This window comes from Cebidichthys violaceus, unplaced genomic scaffold (genome assembly GCF_023349555.1).
Source record: "Cebidichthys violaceus isolate CVI_PGR_0920_01 unplaced genomic scaffold, fCebVio1.0.p SCAF_54, whole genome shotgun sequence".
In the NCBI taxonomy this organism is placed as follows: domain Eukaryota; kingdom Metazoa; phylum Chordata; class Actinopteri; order Perciformes; family Stichaeidae; genus Cebidichthys; species Cebidichthys violaceus.
In genome coordinates this window covers 314,861-335,188 of record NW_027176750.1, presented here as the reverse complement: position 1 = coordinate 335,188, position 20,328 = coordinate 314,861, and positions in this window count along the sequence as shown.

The window sequence follows — 20,328 nt, the reverse complement described above, 5'->3', positions numbered from 1 at the left end:
ATTTATATTCTCTGAAACGTGAGACACCGAGTGAATGATATATTGCTAATATTAGTATTTATTCATGTTCATTAAATTACAAAGAGAGAACATGACTGAGAATGTGTTGATGTATCTTCCAGGACCTTTTAAAGCTGTCCTTATCAAAACAACTCTTTAGAAACAGTTAAATCCAAACGGCAGCTGAAACTTCATGAGTTTACCGTCCCAGAAAATACTCTGTTGTTTTCTCAGAATATTACCTTCTTCCCCGGCTTCGTATTTTCTTATTTAAACAAAAATTATGAATAATTGATTCAAACACAAAGATCCACGCAAACACCAACCCACAGGAGAGACCCGCACGACCCGTAGGGAGAACTGTCGCACAGTCAATCTTCTCTCAACTGCTCCCACTGGGAGACGTGAGGAGAGGAAACAAGGGGCGCAGAAGAAGAGCGTGAGGGAGGAGAGGAGGACATCATCCCTGTATTATGATCTTCACCATCTACAGATCCTGAAGGGAACGAGGACAGAGGGACGGAGAGTGAGAGGTGAGGACCAGAGGAGGCGATGAGAGACGGCATCTGTAAACAGGTAGAAACCTGCTGGGACTTCCAGTGCTGGAGCCTCGAACAACAACACCTCCAGTAAACACAAGCTCAACAGCTGGGCCAATCACTGCTCTCCCCGTGTGTGTGTGTGTGTGTGTGTGTGTGTGTGTGTCGTGTGTGTGTGTGTGTGTGTGTATCGCTTCTACTGCCTCTCTGTTTATGCATATTGTTCCCTGTTCGTGCGTTCCCTGCGCTCTTGTTACACATCTGTGTGCGTTCGAGTGTGTCTCCATGCCTTATTTGTCCACACTACAGTATTCACACGCGTGTGCGTGTTGCCAGGTCGTCGTGCATCTGTGTGCGTTCCAGCATGTCCGCATATTTGCTTTAACTGTGTGTGTGTGTGTGTGTGTGTGTGTGTGTGTGAGTGTGTGTGTGTGCATGACGTTTATTAGAGCGCCAACGGGAGCGTGAGCATTTTAAACGGCTCATCAGTCTGTTTGTGTGTACATGTTGTCATATTGCCAACTACAGTCCTGTGTGTGTGTGTGTGTGTGTGTGTGTGTGTGTGTGTGTGTGTGTGTGACCTTCCTGGTGTGTATTTGTACATGGATGCCAGCAGTTTGTGCGTTGTTCCGCACATGTTGACGTGAGCGTCTGCGTTTGTTTTTTTTTGAGCGATGACATTGTTCATCACTTCCACGCTACAAAATAAAAGTTGCGGTTGTGCGTTAGGGAAATTAGAGAAGTTGGACATGATGTGTTTGTCGGCCCGAGGTCTGACATTGATGCTTAAGTTATGAAATCAAATCATTTGAGGATGATGATGTTTGAAGCGGCGTGAGCCGGAGGGTCGCATGTTCCCCAATCGGCTCCTCAAACCCAAAGGATCGCTTTGTTTGCGATTTGTTTGTTTGGAGCAGTTTGTTTGTCTGACAGTGTCATCTGGCAGTGGCAGCATGCTGATAAAAAAAAAAAAGACTTGATTGTCCAACGCATCTTCAAAATGACACCTTTCACCTTCCTGAGATATAATACTCTGAGGAAGAGCAATCTCCTCTTCTCTCTCTGCCGATTTGAGGAGGTGACAGGCTGTTTTCTTACGAGACAATCTTTCTGCGAGGTCGCCGTCTGATCTTCGCCGTCGTCTCTCCGTCTGTGACGGATGTGAGCCGTTGTCATCAGGCGGCTCGGCTCAGAGGTCAGGCAGACAAGTGGTCAGTAAACACGACCGCAACACACACTCCGGGCGTTCTCCAGAGACGGGTCGGCATGTGCTCGACCTCAGAACAATCACAGAAGACGTGTCCATGTGAAGAGAGCAACAATTCTCTCTCTGTTATTTTAGTCTCTGTTCTATCTGATGGCTGACGCGTATTCCACTCAACAAAACACAAGCTTTGAGCAAAACCTGACTCAAAATGTAGCGTGAAATGTTTGAGAAATAGTTGTGTAATATTATAAATAATGCATTTTTGGCAGGCTGCAACTTGGTTCTGCTGAGTGAATCCAATGCTTCATGTGTATAACCTGCATTCTCTCTAGTGTCCACCAGGGGGCGACTCCTCTGGTTGTAGAGAAGTCTAGTCTAAAATGACTCTACTTCTCTCTTGATTTATTCCCTCAGTAAACATTGTAAACATGAGTTTATGGTCTCAATCTCTAGTTTCAAGTCTTCTTCAATACAGCATGATGTTCATTTCGTACATTATGGTCCATTTAGAGTCAAACAGACCATAAAGCAGGGGATGATTTAGGGGGCGGGGCTACACGGTGATTGACAGGTCTCTACCAGAGACGTATAAGGTGTCTCTACGTCACTCCTCCTCAGTCCAGATATGGTCACTTCCTGTTCACTGGCTGCAAAAAACCCAAAATGGTGACGGCTGTAATCCAAGATAGCGACGGTGAAATCGGCCACAATCAGTCCAGAAACCGATGGATGACGTCATGATGACTACGTCCACTTCTTATATACAGTCTACTGTTTTTGGACCTAAATGCTAAATTTTTATAACTTTACAGGACCATCACCATGACCACGCAACATAAACTGTGTGATATACTTGGAATAAAAGCTCAAACACAGATGCATGTGATGCATTTTGCAGCTTTACATTTTGTGGAAACTTCAAGCTGATGCGTCCGTTAGGAACACAAGAAACAACATAAGAAATCACTTCCTGCACACAAAATAAAATAAAGGGGAAAAAAGCAATGCAGGGTGACGCCGGTTCTTTCGGTTCTTTTTTTTTTTAAGGTATTTGTGAGCCAAGCAGGAAACGAGAAGAGAGGGGGACAGTAGGAGCAGAGATTTTCTAATTTACAACAACACAGGGATTCTGGTTGGATTAGGGATGGGTGAGGACACACACACACACACACACACACACACACACACACACACACACACACACACACACACACACACACACACACACTCACACACTCAGAGGGAACACATTCATGCTGAGAAATAAACACACATCTTGACCTCACGGATTCTGAAGGAAGGATATAAATTAAAGTGTGGATTACTCTTCATATTTCACACTGAGCTGTCGTTTGCAGTATGTAAATACACACACATGACAATATACGCCACGTTTACTTCTTCTCACTCTCATTTAAGTTTGCACTTAGGTTTAGATTGTTCTGGTAATTTAATTTATTCATAATGTAAATTGGACAAAAACAGAGATTATCACAAATTATTCTTAGCATCCTCGAACTCCTCATCTTCTCTTTCTTCATTCGTTACAGAGATGCATCTGCTTTTGACAGACACAGCTGGAATGGAAGTCTCACCCACACACACACCCACACACCCACACACACACACACACACACACACACACACACACATTTCTGTCCCTGCATGCTAACACTATGGGAATTGCACCGTGATGTCGCAGACAACACGTATCGTTTAAATGAGCCATAGGGGAGCAACACATCGCTGCCAACTGTCAGCCCACGAGTAAATGCACATTCATCACAGACATGTAAACACAAAGTGCACATGTCGACACATGCTCCAGCTTTCTGTACAATCCTAACAGAAATACACATTAATCTGTGTTTCTAAATTGTCAAATTTACTGGCCAGTCATAGCGTAGGTCCAGGTCTGACCAGGTTCCAACATTATTTTGGGGGTTTTCACTGCTGAATCAGTTTGACCTCCTGACTGTAGATCCTTCTCTCTGCTTCTCTCTGAAATCTCTTTTTTTTGTTTTCTCAAGAATTAGATCATATTTCCTCAGGGAGTGCAGTTAGTGACAGTGTGGGCTCCATGGCAACGTAGCTCTGGCGGCGTCAAGGGAGCAGCAGCGAGGGGGCGGGGCTTATGTGGCACTCGATTTTAGATTACCCAGACTCCAGAGCAGGAGCCGGCCCTCCTGATGCCTGATGTACAGCTCAGAAATCAACAAACCGTCTGAGCAGCAAGTCTCCCATAAAGGTCCAACTCCGATGTAGCAAAACATCGCTGGTTATGATGTCACTCCTGACAGCTTTAAGTTTTCTGGTTCATTGGTTTCATTTATTGTTACCGTAAGTAACGCGACTTTCTGTAGCTATTTTAACCCAAACCATTCTCCTGAACCTAACCTAGTTTTGTTGCCTAAACCTAACCAAGTAGTTGTGTACACGTGCACGAGGATTCCTGAATAAAGGAAGTGAGTGCACACGTATAACTGGTAGTACGGTAAAAGACTCTAAACTGGCTCTCTCACAAGGATAAAAGTACAAGAACACACATGTACCCAGATCTTTGACAGCCAACGCAGGCGGAGCCCTGAGCACTGAGGGTAAGTGACAGTTTTGCCCGATGCAAGCCAAGCCTCTTCTCCTGCTCTCACACACACACACACACACACACACACACACGCACACACACTGAGGGGTGATTAGGGTCATTGACAGCGTGCAAGCAAAGCCCTTTCTCTTTCTTCTTTCATCTCTCTCTCTCTCCCGCCCTTTTCCTCGGTCTGTCCTACACGGTCACCCCGAGGTGCTCAGGGCTCGCTGACAGCGGCCCCTGAGGGCCAAAAGCCTGTCGGACAGTGACAACTGACAGTTGACAGCCCGTCCCAAAGGCCCAAACACACTCAAACAGACCCATATCGTGTCCTCCTTGGTTACGCTGCCATCTTCTTTTTCTCTGCCTCCCTTCTCCCTCTCTCACACTTTGACTTTGTCTTTTTTTCTTTCTCTACTTCCTCCCTCTTTCTCTGATTTGAACTGCTGACCCAGGCAGCTACTCTGGACTTGGCCGTCCCAGTCAGCCCCCAGCTGCTCTCTGAACCCAGGGCTGGCAGCCTCACACTGGGGGAGCTGAGCGGTTCTGACCGTGCCTGAAGTCCTGGAGGGAGGACGCGGGGCCGCCGTGTTTTGTAGGTTGGTGTTGTTGTCCAGTTGGGAGGATTTGGAGGCCTGGACAACCGCAGGGTCAGATGTGTGAATATATTTTGTACTGTCTTAACCCGACCTGGATACCAGTTAGCATGAACCCAGTAACACGGTGAGTTAGTCCATGGACCTTAAACTGTCTACAATGAAAACTGACCCACAAAACCCCCCAAAAGATGCTTGATGAGTTCAGTACCAGACAACGTCTCTCGCTGACATGCTGCTCGGGCTGATTAAAAAAGTCATTATTTCAAAAACGACCAATCCAATGAAATGCTTGTATGTGAATAATAATGTGGAATATTCCCATTTGATGGCATGGTGCAGTCATAGAAAACATTACAGCATGTTTTTCACTCAAAGTTAACATCATGGCTTGAATGAAGAAATGGGAAAACATCAACACGATGTATTTGTGATACTGACACACACTTAAATAAAAGAACAGTAGCGGCGGGTCAGTTTTTTTTTTAGGTTTTTATATCATTCTGTAGCTTCACATGGTTTTCATTATATATTGAAATCTGAATATTCAAGCTTTGGTCTTTTAGACCTTCTAAAAAGTATTCTGCAGGATAACATAACATATAGATTTCGTCGTCGCCATCTTGGATTACGGCTGTGGCAATGTTTTTTTTCACAACCAATAAACAGGAAGTGACCATATCTGGACTGAGGAGGAGTGACGTAGAGACGCCGTATACGTCTCTGGTAGAGACCTGTCAATCACTGTGTAGCCCCGCCCCTAAAGCATCCCCTGCTTTATGGTCTGTCTGACTCTAAATGGAGCATAATGTACTAAATGAACATCATGCTGTATTGAAGAAGACTTGAAACTAGAGATTGAGACCATAAACTCATGTTTACAATGTTTACTGAGGGAATAAATCAAGAGAGAAGTAGAGTCATTTTAGACTAGACTTCTATACAACCAGAGGAGTCGCCCCCTGGTGGACACTAGAGAGAATGCAGCTTGAAGACTTGAAGCATCAAAGTTTCATTTAAAAAACAATTACAAATAACCAAAATCAACATGGATGTATTCGACCTTTAAATTAATGATTTTTCAGAGGGTACCCCCCCCCCTCCCATACATTGAGAAACATCTCCATATACTGCATACCACAGCTTCTCTATCCAATAAAAGAGAGAGTCCCATCGGACGGATGAGCCGTGATAAAACCTCAGCAGAATGTTTCCATCTCCGTTATTTAATGGGTTGTAAATATTAAAAAATGTCCACCGTAAGCGACCTTCTGATCCCTCTCCCTCTACACTAACTCTCTGAATGCCTTATGAATAATTATGAACTGGCTACTTTTAGACGAGGGCTGTCCAAAAAAATCTATTGATGTCGTATAATTCAACATATGCATGTGCACCGCACTCAAAGAGACAAAAAAAAACAACACACAGAAGCAAAACAAACAATGCTGGGCTGCAGTTTCACGCGACACAGTGTGTAAATCAGAGAATAACTTGCTTACAGTGTCAATAACAAGACCGTACAAAGCTTTACATCAGACACACAGCCCCCCCCCCCCACTTCAGTAATTATAGAGCCATTTCAACACATCTCTACCTCCCTGTTGTAGGATGAAATCAGCTGACATTTTACTAAACTCTGTTTCTACTATATGTTTCTCTGCAAAAAGCAAATTACTCTTTATTATTGATGCTGTGTATAAATATGTTATTGCACATATATTTCACTTACTTAATACAAAAGCACAGATTAGAAAACTCCCGAGTGCTGATATTCAGCCTTGCAGGATAAAAAGAAAAAAAATTGACTTCAGCGTTGACGCTGGTTGACTGCAAAGTGACTCGAGGGAGGACTTTACAGATCTACCTCTCATAAACGCAATTATTAGCAGGGAAATCATCATACGAACGAGGCACGCTTACTGACAGCCACGCTGTGGTATTAGCGTGTAGCTCTGCAGTCTGGATCCCATGCTGTGCCATTTCAGCAGTAATAAGAGTATCTGATCCGATTTGGAGGCTGCGCCCACGCTGCACGTCTCCGTTCCTGAATAGCTGCATATATTTGATTTTCCTGTACGACTGTTTGTATTTACTTCTTCTTCTTCTTCTTCCACACATTGTGTTTACGATATTTGTCTGGAGTGTTTGAATGTCTTTATTTCTTTATTCTTTTATTTTTGCCTGCCGGCTGTAGAACGTTAGCTTCTCTTAGAGTTCATCGTGACGTCCCTCACTGGTTTGTGGACTGCCGTTTTGAAGCCTTGAGTTTGGCACTTTGGTCGTCGCCATGTTGGTTTCTGACCGTCGCTACCACGGCGTTTGTACCGTCTGGGAGATATCTGTGTGTTTGTCTTACAACTTTCCAAGTGTGTTTTCACTTCGTTGAACGTTAACTGTAACATTTATGCCGCATGAAAATGTCTTATTCAGCGTTCTGTTGTGATTAGCTCCACCCTCTCGTGACTCTTCTTGGTTCCAAAAAAAATCAAGATGGCGACGACCAAAATGCCGAACCCGAGTCTCTTCTAAACCGTAGTCCACAAACCAACGGGCTGCTTCACAGTGATGACGTCCACTTATATAATATATGTTGAAAGCACACATCTTTTAGTTGCATTGCATTCTGGTCTATTACTGTTGGAGAAATTCTGCTTCTTTTCTGTTGAACGTTGGTTTTTACTATTGTACTCTTTGATAAGGAGTATAAATATATTTTTACTATTGTACTCTTTGACAAGGAGTATAAATATATATTTTTACTATTGTACTCTTTGACAAGGAGTATAAATATATTTCAATTTAATTCAAATTATTGGTGCAGCCCAAAATCCCAAATGTGCCTCAGAGGACAACATAATACAATTACAATATAGTCGATCTATATGATAAAAATGATACATATAATGAGAGTAGTGGCACCAATAATAGCAGAATATTAATAGAAGAATGAGGACTACCAATAGCAACAGCAGCAGTGGATTTGATATAATAATAAAGATGATAAAAGTAGTAAAAGTAAAATAAATGTAATTCATATTAAACCTGTGAGGAGAGAAAGAACACAGACTCTGGGGAATAATCAGAGTCAGTAATAATAATAATAATAATAATAAGCATTAATATGGCATGAATACATACAGCCTCTCTTCTTATGCTTGTGACTGTCTTGCCTGTTGGATCTCATGAACCAGCTGGTGAAAACCTGAGTGGGCTGAGCAAATGTACAGCAACCCTGCAGTCAATAATCACTATTGACATTGCCCTTGAGCCAAGCACTTAAACCCCAGTGGCTCAATGATCAGAGGAGTGAGGCAGCGCACAGTTCAAGCCGAATGGATGTGTGCAGCCCCCCCCCCCCCCCCCCCCCCCCCCCCCGGATACTGTTTGTTTCTAACATGAACACATTCTTCCTTAACTTGTCCATTAAGAGTTTGACAACCGGCTTTATGAGGACAAATAGGAACACAGAGAGAAGACATAAGCAGATACTAACAGGGAGGGAGAGATTACACTTTGAGGTTCTGCAGTGCAGTTTACTTTAGTAACCGCTGACATCAGCACATTCGGCGAGGGAGAAGGTTAAAAGTTGTGGCTGGAGGGGAAAGTTTCACCGCCGCACTTGTCTGCAGCTTGTTTTCTGCCGTACTGTTCTTACAGAATGGTTTTAGAATATGACTGTGGTCTGTAATGTAAAGAGCATGCAGACGGCAGCCAAAGAAGCCCTGCTGGGTCCGGTACCCTAACCTCCTTTTAGTTTCCTACACCAGAGTGGGATAGAGGGAGGAAGGAGGTATTAGTGATTTGCTTTGGCTGCTGTTCTGCCAGCTACTTAACATGAGGAGAGCAAATCCCCCTTTCATAAATAAAGGCTCAGCTAACTGCTACTGTTGGCTCGGACCTCTAAAATACTGCACCGAGCTGGCAGACCGGAGGAGCTCATCGCCCCCACAAGCTCGTGGCTTCGGCTGCCGGCGGTTTTCAGTCCGGGGGTTCAGAAACACCGACACGCAATCTGATGAAGAGGAAAAAGTCCGAAAAATATGCAAGGTGCACGGCAACTCAGAAGTTTATTTAAAAAAAAAGACGCTGCGCATACCGTTGAGGGTATCAGGGGTAATAAATCCAATATTTTGTTTTATTCTCAAAGAGTTTCTGCTTTGATTTGCTTAGCAATGCAAGTTTGACATAATCTGCTTTTAGCCATTCAAAATGAAAAATGATACAGAACTAGCCATAAACCAGCTTTACCACTTAAAAACAGCAACCTGGACAGAGGACCTCGGTCCACAGCATTCATGACTTCATAACTCAACGGTCAGTGATGGTGGTAACTGGTTAGGGGTTGTTGTGATTGGTGTATTCTGTGGAAACAGTAGTAGGTCAAGTCGGTCTTTTTCAGTTTCATTGTCAGTCTCCATAGAAATGAATGAGAGGGCTACAGGGCCGGTATAGGTCTGAGTGCGATGCATGTGTGATTTTACAGAAATAAGACTTCTTAACAGCTCGTTGCATTTTAAGTGTAACGTCTTAAAATGACGTGTCGGCACCTTGGAAACAACATCCAGCAGTAAAACACTGATTCATTCAAGAACTGCTGTTACACATGTATGATTATTGTTAGAGAAAATACTGTCGAACACTTAAACCAGTATTTTCTTGCAATGATGCTTATGTTGGACTCTTCAAACACGTCGGGTCAACACGGAGTCCTCGCGTTAACCGACACTGTAAATGTAAAGTGTAAACTATGAGGTCCAATCCAAAATCTCTCCTTATTTGACTTTCTTTTTTGAAATGTACTAAAGACAGAAGCCTGAACACACTAAAGTATCCGGCCGTGAGAGAGGGAGTGAAAGAGAAACAGAGGTGTAGAGAGAAGGTGATTAATGCAGAGGAAGAGGGACGAATAATTGGTGCGGGACAATGCAGCAAACAAGCAAACACAAACGGCTTGATTGAGTCTGTGAAGAGAGGATAGATCAGAATGAGCTGTCTGACAGCGAGGTGGACATATTCTAAGTATAGCGTTCACTTAATTATACTGATGTAGATTCTTTTAGGTGTCTAAAACACGTCCACAGCGGTACATTGCTTTGTTTCTCTACTGTAGTGATCCTCTGACCATGGAGGAGCTCCTCATACTTCATAATTCTAAACATCACAGTTTAACATGAGAAGCCGTAATCCCGTTTCATGAATAAAGCTCTGGCGGAGTTTACTAACAGCTCCATTTGGCTGGAGCTGCTTTCATTCTCAGCTGGATTAGTTTTGCTGAAGGAGAACAGGATGCTTAGAAAGAGTAGGTGTGTATTTTACTGTATTTTACTGTATTTTACTCTCAGTTTGCTCTTTTCCAGAGATATCCTGTTCCACATTCATACAGTTTAACTCGATCACAATGTCTCCTACCGGACACTGAACAGCTCCACAGGGACAGCGGGACGTTTAATGTCATGCTCAAGAGCACTTTTGTAAAACTTGCTGAGCAAGAAGAGAGTGTTACTCTGGTAGAGACCTGTCAATCACTGTGTAGCCCCGCCCCTAAAGCATCCCCTGCTTTATGGTCTGTTTGACTCTAAATGGACCATAATGTACTGAATGAACATCATGCTGTATTGAAGAAGACTTGAAACTAGAGATTGAGGCCATAAAACTAAACTGATCATTTGAAGACAGGGGGGAACATGTAGATTGACTAATCAGACCATTTTTTAAACAAAGACAAACAATGAGCTACAAATAAAACCAAACAATAAGACAATAAGTCTATAATATGTTACTTAAAACAGAAGCACCAACAAACAAGAAAACAAACTCACTACATGAGAAATCTCCCCCCATGATGTGGCAGCACTTGGTACATTCTGATTGGTCACTTCCTGTATTTAAGAGCTGTGCTTTCAGGGGTTCGTCTTCTGCTCCGTCCTGATGAGATGTTCCTCCAGCAGCAGAAATGTCAGAACTGGTAAATATGAATCCGCTGTGTGGCTGCAGGTCTCCTTCAACCAGACAATAACTCTCAAACGCAACATGTGTTTGGATCAATCTGCGTATATTTGACAGGGTTGTATGCATGAAAGGATTCAGGAAGACTGCTGCGACCGATGAATTATTTATTTTCCTCGACCCCGTTTAGACCGAGCTGCCGAGCTCGAGGTCGAGACCTCAGGTGGTCGCTGACAGACAGGGATGCCTCCCCAGATCCCCCGTGAGATACAGAGGGTCAAGAAGCCGTCAATGGGAAGTCAAGAGCTCTTCAAATGGCTTCCACTTCAATAACATGACCGTCCTCATGGTGGATGTCCTCAATCTGTCTTATAATAAGTGACAAACGCACAATCTGCAATGGACGTTTTGGACGCTTTTAAACTCAATGCGGTGCTTTTAATGTCCTGATTGGTGACAGGAATATAAAGCGTGAATGAACCACACGGCCGGTGATGAAGGTCGTCTAACAGAACCCACCGAGGTGAGCCGTGTGAAATAAACCCATTGAAGAGATTCTATTGGTGGATGTTTGACAGCGTAAGACCTTCAAATAGAAGACACAACGGCAGCGACACAGTGCTGAGCTGGGGAAACACCGTACCGCTCGTTAAGAGCTCTGAAGTGATGATCCCACAAATGCGCCTGCAGAGAAAGACTTCTTTACATGCGGAGACAATGACTGCTACACCTCAATGGAAAACAATAGCGAGCCTCTGTTTTACTCTCTTCTGAGGCAGGTGAAAGCCTCAGAAGTGGCTTTTAGAAGAAGGCCGTAATCCTGTTGTTGTTGTGGACACAGCGCTGTGACTGTTATGTAGAAACGGTGTAGGTGAAGGTGGGAGGCTGGCCTCAAACAACTGCCAGCTGTTAACGCGATACACTTCTGGTTATATGCACAAATATGAACACGTGCAGACACGGTGTGCAGCAGTGAATTGAAAAAACGTACAACATGAGCGAGGTTATGATGCCCGATTAGGTGACCTTTTTAGAACAAATGCAAAGACGGTTTTAATGTTCCAGTCAGATGAACAAGCTCATTCTCTGACATCCAACTGGCTGCCTGATGTGATGCTCTGTTGACAGTGTAGATCAGCGTGCGTGTGTGTGCGTGTGTGTGTGTGTGTGTGTGTGTGTGTGTGTGTGTGTGTGTGTGTGTGCGTGCGTGCGTGCGTTTCTTTTACAGTAGAAAATCATATTCATAGGAGGTTAATGTAGTGTGAGCGGTCCTCTTGTGCCCAAAGCCTGAGCCAATATGAGAAGCCTGGCTGTTTTATAACACAGAGGTGGAACTGGAGGGTAAGAATAAATTACAGTTGATGGATAAATAAACTGGGTTGTTCATGCCAGCAGAAGCTTTTTGTTTCTTCTATATGGAAACCTTTTACATTTACAGTGCTGCGACATATTCATTCTTTACAGTTCACCATTTGGATCAACTGGTTTGGACAGCTGAGGGTTAAAAAAGCTCTGCCAGCGCTCCCCATTTTATTACAGCGGACAAATTCAACTTCACACTCAATGCTGCGATTCATGGATCGAAAAAAACCCCACGGCTGGTGTTCTCTAACGAGAAGAGACATCGGTGTATAATTCTCTGTTCCTGAAACCGTTTCATAACTCACAGCCCCGTCTTTAAAAAGAAACCACAGCTCCAGAGAGACGCATGTTCCACACAGACGTGGACCTTTTGTTATGTTCACGTTTCTGAGACGCAGAGGTCCTCGGATATAATCCAGATTAAAGGAGCAACGTGTAACATTTAACATGTATCTGCTACAAACAACTAGGGGGCAGCGTTTCACCTCAACTACTACGACACAGTTCCGTTTGTTTATTAATTGGATTAAATCCAAAGTGGCAGAAATGGGGAAAATGACCCCGACCTCCGTCTCGTCCGGTGGAAAGCGTGAGATGGACGTCCAGTCAGCAGCTGCAGTGACCCAGACCCTATCGCATCGGGCTGGAGGGCCGGGTCTGACCTGCGTAACGGCAGCAACCGAAAGTTTGCTGGTCCGGTGGGGATCTTCTGCCCCCCCCCCCCCCCCTCCCCCATCTCCTGAAGCTGCCACACGCCGTACTGCCACTGTGGATTTAATCGAGTTTAGAAACCATCAGAACGTTCACGGACTCTGTACCTTCACCGTGATCGACCAGCCCCTCCGCTCAAGCTCTCCGTCTGCGTCCTCTCATGTTGGACTGAGGACGGACTGGACCCCACAGGGACTCTCTGTCACCTCTCCAGGTTACAAGTGGTACTACAACACAGGGCGGGCCGTGGCTAGCTGGTTAGCGTGCTCATAACAGTAGATATCTCTGCAACAAACGCATGGATGTCGTTGACATAACGCAACACTTCAACCGTTTCACATTCTGTTGCTAATGTTGGTTCGTTTGTTTCAATGTTTTAAATTAAAATTCTGGTCGGATTGAAATAAGACCTGTTGAAATAATGCTGCTGTTGTGTTCTCCACATGCAGGTTTATGTAACCTAATCATCCATTATTCACACATTCTTTGGTCTCCGTGATGGAGACTTCCCCTTCACTCCCTCCAGTCATCCCTCTCTTTGCTGTGACGTTTTTCGTTTCATATTGAAGTATTTCTTCTTTATTTCAGTGATGGTACGACCCTCGGGTGACTCGGCATTAATAGTACTCATTATTCGTCCCTGTTCCTAAGCTTCAGCAGGTCTCTTAATTCTGCTGCTGACGCTGTTAAAAATAATAGATTTTCCTTCTTGGATATCCGACAGCACGACTTAAATCTGCGAACTTTGGTGCCGTTTCCATCGATGATCACTTCCTGACACACGGAGCGGGAGGTAGCAGCTTCTTCTTGGTCGTTACCAATAATCAGACATACAGCAGCACTTTAGGAATACGTTGTGCATCCAGTGTTGCCAACACACAAATGCAAATAATACATTGAAAATAAGGAATGTTCAGGGAGATCATTGGCAAATCAACGTGAAGAGAGCTCAAAAACACTCTTATTAATTTGCCATACTTGAATGTAAAAATTTTTTTTAAAGTTGAAACAGTTTGCGAGATGTGGGACTTTATTTGGTCGAATGGGCATATTGGTGGCGAGCACGGTTTTCACGAAAACGTGCTTTGTGTTTTCAGACCGTTTCAGATTGTATAATTGTGTGCGTCACTGCAACGTCTTGGAGAAAGTCGTGTGACTCCGTTATTGTCTCAAGTCTGAGAATATATACGTGATTGAGGACCAGGGAGGGTCAGACAGCTTCTTAAATCGGGTTAGACCGTTGACTTTGTACAAAACCACCTGTCAAAGCTCTGCTTCCCGGTCAAAAGCTGTGACTCTAATCACAAAAATATTAATATTGAGAGAAGAGAAAGGATTCTGCAGAGCGGGTTGATGTTGTTTTTAGGCGTTTTGTTCCCCGATTAAGGAGTAACAGTGTAAATAAACCCAGAGAAAAAGAGTCATTTATTAACAGTAAACTGAAATGCTCACAACTGATAACTACTTTCTTAAAAAAGGAAAGTTACCAGCATTAATAGTTGAATTAAAAAGCGGTCACTGTCTGCTTTCCTTCACAAAATTTCTCATCTCGGTGAACATTAAGTGGATGTCCGGTCGATTCCACAGTAACGTGTCCCGTTAACGTGTCCCGCCACAGCCAGACGAGCTTTAAAATCCTCTCGAAAGAATATCTTAAACCTGCTCCCGTTCGCACAACATTTTTTTTCTCTCTTCATACACAAGTTGAGCTGCTCTCAGACGTGTTACTGTGGAATCGAACAGACTTCCACATTTGGCCTGAAAGTGACACGAACTTAATGGTAGCTGGGGCGAGAAGGAAAGCAGACAGTAACCGCTTTTTGATACCACAAACCTAAAGGCATCAACCCGTTCAGTAGAATCTTTTCTCTTCTCTCAATATTAAAGTTGTGGTGATTAGAATCCAAGCTGCTGACCGGGAAGCAGAGCTTTGATGGGTGGTCTGCCCCCCCCAGTCCTCAATCTCCATGGAAACTAGTGAAATTTTTAAGACATTTTCTTTTTTACATTTACTACTTTAACAGTGTGTGTGTGTGTGTGTGTGTGTGTGTGTGTGTGTGTGTGTGTGTGTGTGTGTGTTAAATAACCCTGCAGGTCAGAGACTTACATTCTCACGCTGAGTCACTCGAGTTCTTCTCTCCAACGTGTCGCAGTGACACACACACACACACACACACACACACACACACACACACACACACACACACACACACACACACACACACACACACAGAGAGACCTGAGCTCCTCACAAACACACACTCACAATCTGTCATTGTCTGGATATGTTCTTACAAACACATCCGTTTCATGATGCAGGAGTCTCTGACTGAACCGATGCTTCAACTTCCCTCCTCCTCCTCCTCCTCCTCCTCCTCCTCCCGTCTCTCTCTCTCTCTCTCTCTCTCTCTCTCTCTCTCTCCGTTACTCCGTTCCATTCAATGTGGCTTCATTGGCGTGGAAGTTTACTCACTTCCTCACTTCTGTTTACCCTTCTTTTTCATCTTCACCTCATTATCTTCATTTCTTTCTCTAATCCTCTTATCACCCCTCGTTTACATGCAGAAACAAGTTCTCTCTCTCTCTCTCTCTCTCTCTCTCTCTCTCTCTCTCTCTCTCTCTCTCTCTCTCTCTCTCTCGCTCTCTCTCTCTCTCTCCCCCCGTAGTATTTTCTGTTGCCTGTGGCTGTAACATCATGGTATTGATGCAGCAGTCGGCTGCTTTCTGCATCCTCAGCAGCATCAGAGGAGTGTGTGTGTGTGTGTGTGTGTGTGTGTGTGTGTGTGTGTGTGTGTGTGTGTGTGTGTGTGTGTGTGTGTGTGTGAGAGAGAGTGGAAGATGAAGGAAAGGGGAGAAAAAAATAGGAAAATTCAATTTTAAATAAATGAGCTTGATAGCTAAATGTATTGGATTTCAGGAAAATGAGGAAAAGAGCAGATGTGTGTGTGCGTGTGTGTCTCCTGCCTGTCTTTGATAAAACAAGGAAATACAAATAAAGTAAATGTATAAGTCCTTCATGTCCGAACCAGTTTGATCTCTCATGCTATCTGAACCCAACCTGCTTCTTTACTGTACACACACACACCTCTCTCTCACACGCACACACACACACACACACACCTCTCTCTCTCTCTCTCTCTCACTCACTCACTCACTCACTCACTCACTCACTCACTCACTCACTCACTCACACACACACACACACACACCTCTCTCTCTCACACGCACACACACACACACACCTGTTTTTCCTCACTGCCTGCTCTTTATCTTGCGAGTACACCTGCAACCTGCTGATTTTCAGCAGAGAAGAAGAAAAGTAGTTTTAAATGCGTACAACAGAGAGCTGTAGAATCAAAGGTGAGGATTAAAAGGCATGACGAGATGCCCTTTAACTCATCATGTTTTGCCCTCACTCCTTTCCAGAAGTTGCAGGGAAGGTATAAAAACAAGTAAACTTTTTTTTTTTTATGCTGTGCTTTCTCTTTTTTCCTCTCCTCTTCTCCTCTTTGGACGTTAAAAGTGGGGCAGCACTACAGAAATACTGCAAGACAGAGAGGGAGGGGCCTATCACGGAGGGGGAAAAAAGTGAATGGGAGAAGAACAGATGAACAAGAAACAAAGGAGAGTAAGAACGAGACAAATGGTTAGAGGGTCTCATTTCCTATTGGCCTGCTTGTTAACCCCCGACTGTCGCAGGCCCTGTTTAATTATTGCTGTGGAGGACACGTGCACAGCAGCACTGAAGCAGGAACCAGCAGGAAGCTGAATACACTGTATATGATGAACACCGCTGAAGTCCCGTCATAGGGAATGGATTCATTCTTTTATCCAAAGCACTTTTAATTTGCCTTCATGGAGGAGAGGCGCTTTATTCAGACCTACATTTGTTAAACTAACCAGATGGTCCTCATTATGTAACAATAATCTAGGTTCATGTTAAACCATTAGTTTAAATTATTTCAGCCTTGCTTTTTTGAGAAATCATGTTTTGTTTTTTTTCCTTCAGTTTGTTGGCAGGCGGCTCTAAATACTTCATTACCCATGAGCCATTGCATGTTGAAGAAGTCGGTTTGAGGTTCAGATCGCTCTGATTCGATTTTCTGAAGCTGCTGCTCATCTTTTGAAGACGCGTTCCAACTTTCACCTTCATGCATGATTGGCAGTGACTCTCTGAAGCATGAACCAGCAAAAGGCAGGAAGAGGAAAACGGCTAGCTGACGGAAATCTGTACGATACTTTGATGCAATATGTTTGGATTATTTTAAAGCCCATCCGTAGTTTGAATTCAACAAGTCGTCAGTTGGTTTGAAGAGCCTTTTCCTGTGGGTTGGGGTCTTGTGCAGCGTTTGCTTCAGGTTACTGCATTCAACAAAGTCTCACTGCAGTTTGTGAAATAGTCCCAAATTTAAATCTATTGATATGAGTAGAGGCGGCCACATCCGGGTCTGAAAAATGAAGCCGATGCTTCATGTCTCAAAGCTGCATTCTCTCTAGTGTCCACCAGGGGGCGACTCCTCTGGTTGTATAGAAGTCTAGTCTAAAATGACTCCACTTCTCTCTTGATTTATTCCCTCAGTAAACATTGTAAACATGAGTTTATGGTCTCAATCTCTAGTTTCAAGTCTTCTTCAATACAGCATGATGTTCATTTAGTACATTATGGTCCATTTAGAGTCAAACAGACCATAAAGCAGGGTACGCTTTAGGGGCGGGGCTACACGGTGATTGACAGGTTCTCCTCAGTCCAGATATGGTCACTTCCTGTTCACTGGTTGCAAAAAAACAAAATGGCGACGGTCAAAACATTGAACTCGAGGTTTCGTCACTACAGCTATGTCCATTACTTATTTACATGTATGTCTATGTGCGTGTACATTGACATGAAATTTCCAAACTTTTTTTGTGACTCTTAGCATGACTTTCAAATGAATGTATATTGGAAGCATCACTTGTGTCTTCACCGCATCTCTTTACCGTCATTTAGTTTAATGCCTTTATTAATTGCCTTCCCATTGGCAATGTTTTCCTGCATAGTGACAAGAAAATAAAGACAACTTGTGTTCATGTAACTGAGTCACTAGAATGAGATTTCATGACTGAGCCGCTGCCTTACAGAAGCAGTAAGTTGTGCCCTGGACTGTGTGGAAAGAAGTCTGTCAGAAAGTTTACACTGTCTTCATTTCAAACATACCCACAGCCGCTCTGTGAATGGCACTTTAAGTAAGTGTTTAAACAAAACATTAAGTAAGTCGAGTACTCGGTGCTTCAATAAAGCTCCGTTCTCCTTAAAAGGAAGAGTCAGTGATGAAGTATTGCTCGTATACAGGTGTATCACAAAGTGCTTCCTGGGGAGGAAAAAAAACCCCTATAAATAGAACGCAGACTGTGACCAATCCAGCTGCTCGGTGTGGATTCCAGGCTATCGTGTACGATCACGCCCTTGTGTGACATTTTAAAGCAATGCATTCTATAATTTAGTGTGTTTTGCAATTCTGCTGAATGTGCCGCAGCCCTAAAAAGGTTAAGGACCGGTTGAAACGAGGACAGGCCAAAAGCTTTCTGTGACTTCTCTGTTAATTCTGTTCTCGGATCCAAACGAAAGCTGTCAGCTGGTGGCTCACGACTTCTGGCGACGCTGGTGGGGATTTTAAATTGTGATTGGCAGAGTCACATTAATGTAGTACACAACACAACAGCCTTTCACACTGTGCACAACAACACTTCTGGGAGCTTCTATCGCTGTAAAAGACACTGTGTTTACGGCTCACTGCGGCATGTGTGGATGGACATAATGTGTGGAGTGAGATGTTGGAAATGGCCGGGACAAAATAAATATTCTCCGAAGAAGCATCCTGGACAGAATAAAGTGTTTCCTCTGGTGTTTGAGAGAAGATGACGATTCTTTATTGCTGTGATTAAATGCCACTTACATGCTTCTCATACCTTTTAGTGTTTCTACAACAAATAAGACCAAGATACAAGGTTCAATGGATACCTTTTTAGAAACGGCAACTCTCAACCGCTGAACCAGATGGAGCGGGTTGTTGACACACTGAGATATTGACAGCCGAGGTCTGTAAATAGAAGATAACCTAGTTAGTCAAGACTGCGTCAGATTAAAGACCAACACCAAGTTATCAGGAGAATTGATGGCTTTCTATTGTAATGTAAACATGCTATTCAGATACATGTTTGAATAAGACTAGAACCGGCCCTGAGTCCCGGTTTTGACCCTCCAACCTCAATGTTCTTGGTCCTCTGATGACTTCCTCCTACGACCTTTGCTCTCTGTCTCGACCGAACACTCGCTAACGTTACGGCGGTCCTTGCAACACACCGACGGAAACCCAGAATGCCATGCAGACACACACACACACACACACACACACACACACACACACACAGCTGACAACCTCCCAGCTAAACTAATAGATGTGTTGGGGACCAAAGTGGCCGTGTGTGTCCTAGGACAATCCAGCAACACTGTGGCCCGTGTTGATGGATTCAACCCGTTTGTTCATCCGGTTATGAGGCTCAACCGACGGGAAGTCACGTGGCCGTCGTGGGATCTGGTGCGGTTGTATCGGAGCAGCCTGGTCTCATCCAGCGTTCGTAGAAAACTATGTTGTGTATTATCCACGTAGTCGCGAACGAGGAAGTATAAAGACCACAAAAGCACACAGCGATCTATCAGCCAGGAGACCGCTGTTCATTCCCCGTGAGAAACGAGGCGTCGATGTTGAATTATATTGTCACGTAAATTGCGATATGCACTTCCGTGGTTATTTTAACCCAAACAATTATTTTTTTTCTAAGAGACCTAACTAAGTACCTTTGTTGCCTAAATCTAAATGAGTAGTGTTAGTTTCCTGTGAAGACAGAAGTTCATTTTAAAAAGACTGTATTTATGTAATGAACGGAAATTTACTTGTGTTGCTGGACTTTCGTAGGATGAAAAATGAGGAGTAACTTATACGAACCGTAGTTTGAGGATACATTGATCAGAGTAGTTTCTGCAAGTACGAGTACGTGAGCACAGTGTTGGACTGACACTGGTTTTGGTATCGGAAGAACTGAAGCTGTTACACAGGATGTAAAAGTGTGTGTGTGTTTGTGTGTGTGTGTGTGTCTGATTATTCTAGGGAGTCGCAACTCCAACAATTGGAGAGCCTCTGCTTTGGCTCACCCTTTTCATATAAGTGGACTCTTGTTCCTTCTCTGATATCTACCATTAGATGTAAATGAAAGCACGAGGGCTTTCTCCGCCAATCGCCTGTGAATAAATCCATTTGTAGAAACACATAAGCACATACTTGAGAGGTAAGGACCCACAAACGCAGCGCCTCTTCTTATGCAACGCGCTGCTCATCAGCA